The sequence below is a fragment of the Diospyros lotus genome, chromosome 4 (genome assembly GCF_014633365.1).
Source record: "Diospyros lotus cultivar Yz01 chromosome 4, ASM1463336v1, whole genome shotgun sequence".
Classification (NCBI taxonomy): domain Eukaryota; kingdom Viridiplantae; phylum Streptophyta; class Magnoliopsida; order Ericales; family Ebenaceae; genus Diospyros; species Diospyros lotus.
The window spans coordinates 34,750,494-34,756,325 of record NC_068341.1 but is presented as its reverse complement, the minus strand read 5'-3'; positions in this window follow the sequence as shown (position 1 = coordinate 34,756,325).

Below are 5,832 nucleotides of genomic sequence, written 5' to 3'. Positions count from 1 at the left end.
GAACTTACACAACAAAAAAAGGAAGGCTTTCCCCTTACCATTCTTCCTTACCTTTCTTTTCTTCTTCTTCTTTTTTTTTTTCTTTCTTTCTTTCTTTCCTTCACATTGGAAAGCTTCTCCCAATTTTTCCCAATCTCTTCCTTTTTCTTCTTTCTTTTGATAATTTATTTCTTTCCTCATTCTTGAATTCATTCCAAATGCAAGATTTAATCCAAGCCCTTGAATCTTAATAGGATTAGGAGAACAAATCTCCACCCTTCATTACAAGAACAATCCATGTGCTTAATGAGCTTTTAATCTCATCCATTGATCAAATTGGATTCAATCTCCACCCTTGAGAAGAAATACAATCCTTACCTTCTTGGAAGATTTAATCTCATCCTTTGATTTTCTTAGCCCAAACAATCTCTACCATTCATTCCTATAATTAAAATTAATCTCTAATTGTGTTGGCAATCCATGCCAATCTTCAAGAATCAACTATGACCCTTGTATCAAATCTCATTCAAATACCAAATCTTCACCATTGGATCTTCTTGATTTTCCCCTTTCTTTCTCATTTATTTAAATGAGACTATTTTTCATCATAAATGCATGACAATTTTCCCTTTCTTTTCCAATTTCTTTATTCACCATAATGATTGCCTTCATTAAATGCTAGAGTGACTATTTTCCTTTCCCTTTTGATTTATTTTTAATCACTCTTTTCCTTGGACAAGAATTTGCCATGTGTCACTCTTAGACATCAATCTTGGCTTCCAAACTTTAATCCAAGCCATCCATTTGACTTCACCACATTTATCCTCCATTTTAGGGAAAATGGATTTCTTCTCACATATAAAGGAAATATAATTAATTTCCTTATTTGATAATTAAATTCCCTCATGGAATTATACTCCAAATTATCAAAATGCCCTTAGGAATTAACAATCCCATCAATCTCCACACAAATGCACAAATGAGAATAATTCACAACAAATTCTCACTCCAACAAGGAAATACTTTCCAAATTTCCCATTTACCCTTTATTGGATCTCATTACCCAATTTACCAAAATGCTCCTCCCCGAGGGCACCATTATTCCCATAGATCCACTTATCTCAAGGCCATTTTTTCAGAAGTTTCTAACAACCTTCCTTATTTTCTAACACTAATAACATGGGGTATTACAACCATGGAGTCTGAAAATAGGAAACAGATAGTATGAGAAGCAAGTAGGCACAACAGGAACAAGAACAGTAAAAGCGGATAGTTGCAAGGAAAAAAAAGAAAACAAAGCAGGAGCCTATGCATATACTCGACCAAACCCTCCTGGTTATCCCCAAGCTTGATGAGAGCCAATGTCTCCAGCACTGGAGAAGTCTCAAGCACCTCTACCTGTTGGAAATGTATGCCCTAAAGACACGTTTTGTTTAATTTATGGTAATGATGTTTCTTTTATTCAGTTTATGGCACATATATTATTTGCATTTAATTGTTGGAAAGGTGTCCATGCTATTAAGTAAGTGATTCATGTGATGAGTCGTTCTTCACAGTTAGGCATGAATCATGGGTACTTAATAAGCAAGAAAATATAACTCTTTATCTTTTGATAGAACTGGGCATTCTATCATGATAAGATCATTGTGCAATAGATCCTAATGGAGGATGGCTTGCCTTAGCCAGTAAACAATCCGTTTACTCTAATTGTACAAGCGCATTTGGAATGCGTAGAGTGGACCTGTGATAGAAGCTAATGACAAAGTACTAATTATCATGGAGCTAGTCTATCACTGCTACTACGTGGACGAGTACTCTAATACTTGAGTATTAGTTGGTGGTCTAGTGAACCTGGAGCTATATTCTTAGATTCATTGTAGGTGAGGTCTATCAAAGATCAATATCCTTTTGAGTTGAGAGTATGGTTTCTAATTAGCTAAGACAGACTAATACAAGATAGTTTCTGTGATTCACCCCCTTGTGATTGTCCAAGAATAATCGAATAATCCAGGGCCCTGGGAACGTGACTTAAGAGTGTGTGCTTCTGGGTAGCTCCCAGTGATAAGCAAGTACATTCGAGTAGTCACGGATTATTGGACTAGTGATCTAAGGATGGTAGAAGTCATTTAGAAAGGTGTTAGTACATTATTCCTTTCTAAATGATGGGTGTTACGCAGAGGGGTATTTTCATCATTACACTAGTAGGTCAAAGACATGGCATATGCAAAATTATTCTTGGGGTCAGTGTTACCATATGGTGATAGTTGGAACACTTAGAATGACAAAATATAGCTACTAGGTAGCAGGGATATTTTGGTCATTTTAGTAGCCGTGAATAATTTGTCTTTTGGTCCCCGGGGTAGCTCGATGTAACTCATGTATTTTTTAATACATTTGGCTTGTTGGATGAATTACATTGAGAGAGAATTATTTTATTCAGAATGGTCCATTGGGCTAGAATAAAATAATAGTTCATTAGGGTTTTTAATTAATTAATTGGGCTAACCCAATTAGAAAATTAATTAAAAGATCTTGGCCCATTAGGGTTTGGCCCACTAGGGTTTTAACCTTAGGGTTCTCCCTATATATATCTCTCTTTAGTTGTTTTTTCATCAAAAAGTCGTTTTTCATTCTTCTTCACCGAAGAGAGGCCACGAGTTCGAGTCATACTCCGGAAGATCGAAAGGGTGCGTTTGTGTTCTGATGCGACGGAGCCGTAGGCTAGCAGGACAGCCGTCGTCTCCACAACGCGAAGAAGCTCCCATCGCTCCATTCCGTCCGGTAATCCGCCGCAAAAGTAAGTCTCCTAGATTCTTATCAATACGAGGAACGTTTTTGATTTTAAAACGCTTCTGTTGCATGCTTTGTTTCCTCGTTCATGATCCTTCACTACCATCATTTGATTCTCCAAGCTGACTCTATGATACTTAAGCCCCATAAGAGAGCTCGGCTCGCTCCGCCAATTCAAAGACTACTTCTACTAGCCATTCGAACCTAGGAAAAAGGCGAGCTCATCCTCCCGAGAGGCCACCTTGGAGAAATTGGCCTTGAAACCATTATAGGAGCTATTAAGGGGCTTTAGCAATCACCTCCTAGGAAGACCATTCAAGAACACCCAGCTACCTTTGTTGATGGCCTTCGATTGGAAAAGGTAGAAGAACGTCCCTATACTCACTTCCTGACCTAGAAATCTAGAAAGCACCTTGAAGGCTCGAACGAAAGCGCAATTGTTTGGATGAAGTTGGGTTGGAGCGATATTCAACATCGCCAGCACCGAGCTTTGGAAGTCGGTGAAGGGAGCTGCAACCGAAGACGTGTGAAAAACATCTCGTACATGTAGGTTGACCCCAAATCCATGTCCAAAGCCAACTCCATGTGAACTCACTTTTCCTCCCCACATGGGCGGCACACAAAAAGACCCTCACCCTCAACAGCTGACAAGAGTACCCATTTCCTCAGCTCGATGATTCTCTCAAATGAGTCATACACGGAGGTGATCTTAGCCATATCCTCACTCACCCAAGCATATATGTCACAAGGCAGACCCGAAGATGAACCCACTCCGCCAAGCCTAGTTTCCTCGTCGCCACTCACGATGTCCATAATGGTCCTTCTAGCCATGAATGCAGTACCTACAATGTCCCAAAAGGACCAAGGCAAACAGAGTCAGAAATTGACATTCCATGCCTATTTTGAGCTACCCCAAAAACCACACAATCTATACCTAAAAGTTGCTCTCCTAAACAGTAAGGCTCAATGGCCAACCTCCTGTGAGAGCATCGAATGCCTTATCGAGGGTCCCCCTATGACGTTCGTATAATTCGCCTTCCTTCCCAAATTCGCCCCTGGTCTCACAATGACAACCAATAATAGGCAAACCAAAGTGACAAATCAGACCCTAGGGATTACCTTAGAGATCAAGCATCGAAGACGGAGGTTGACTAAGCAATCAAAGATGGAAGCAATGTAACAGCAAGAAGGTTGCACTAGGACAAAAATCTAAAAACAACGTGCAAAAAGTATAATAAGAAAGCGGGAAAGCGGCTCATAGATGCCTTTATATAGATATCGCTCAACGATCAAGATTGAGACCCAATGCATCCAACAGACAGAGATCAAGTGTCATCAATCACCCACGTAGATTGCGCCACATGTCAAGCTGCTTAGCACACGTTAAATATCGCAAGTGAAAATGATGGAATGACTCCCTGTTAGTTCACAACACCTCATCTTTCGGACTTGCTACTTGAATCTCGAGACCGTGTGCGCTACTTGTCAGTATCTTGAAAAACACCCTTGGAACTGTCGAGCTCGCCCACATTAAGCTTGGTCTTAGCCAGGTCAGTTCCAGTAAGCTCGGTCTAACATCGAGGCATACTAAAGCGTTATCACCAAGCTCAGATGCTCACCCCTATGAACATTGAACCTAGTGGGCTCTGGATCGTACTGATCCATTGGGTCAGGGCCCATAGCTTGGCACTGAGCCCGACCCCCAGAATAGATATCGGCCCAAGAAGCTCGGATAATCTTTCCATTTAGGCCAAGATCCTCGCGTCAGTAACGGATTCTATCAACCCTAAACAACTTACACACTGATTCTCATCAACTTGTAATCTTCATCAAATCCTGAATCCTTGGGAATGATCCCTATCACTACCACGCATCTCGACCCTCTATCCTTCTACGACAATCAGTGATACGCAAGGCACCCCCATCTCTATATAAACCAGTCTGATCACAGGCCAATGCATGTTCTTTCCAAGCCTTACCAATACTCTAGCATTCTAACTCCTTATTAACTTGAGCGTCGGAGTGCTAGCCACCCCTATTGCGAGATCGTCACCAGATTGTGGCATTTTGTCACCATCACAACCAGTTCGATCAACTCCGTTGGGCCGAAAGGAACAATTATACATTTTATAAAAAGAAAATATGAAATCAAGTTATATTGACTTTAGAATTTAAAACTTATGGAAAAAATCCTATTAAACTTATTTAATATAAATTATCTAAGTTTAAATTCAACAAACTTATAGATAAACAAGTTCAAGCCTCTTCTTTTAGGTTGATTTAAACTCGAGTTCAAATCTAAATCAATAAAATTTTAAACAAACAAAAGCTAAATTATTAAATAGGGACTATGCTACTTATACATTAAGAGCTACACCTTAGCCTATATGCACGTGTAAATGATTAAAATATTCTCCATACCTCACCGTCTTGGATAAGATACATTTTACTCATGCACCTCACCATCCCACCTCATCATCTTGGATGATAGGTATTTTTATCATTATAACAACATTACATAGTCCAAAAAATATAAATAGTAGCCTCTGGGGCATAGCCGAGTGGCAAAGGAGGGAGATGTAAATATGCAGTCATGCTGAAAGTTGCCAGAGTGAGATCAATTCTTGAGAAAAGTAATTTCTTTTGGGGTGGTCATTGATAGGTGTCAGTGGATGCAATCTCAAATCCTAACTACTCGGGCATATCCTGCAATTTATCTCCCTCGTGATGATCCAAGAATGGGTTCGGCGGGAACGCAAGTGATGGTGCATAATAAAAAAATATATATATAAATAACATTTTAAAGAGTAAGTAGTTGAATTTTTTCTCGTGAGTAATTGCAAATGAATCAGAATCACTGTTTGTTGATTGGATGGTCAAATAATTGTTGTTGACCTAGACTCGAGAGATTTCGTATTCAGGCTTCCTTAGACTTCAAATGCCCCTCCTCCGTGGGTCCCCTACCATACCGCGCAAATATAAGTTTATTTGGAGTGTGATTACTGAGTAACCTCAAGTTAACTCTCTCTATCTCTCTTTTGTTCCCAGTAGTAAAACAAATAC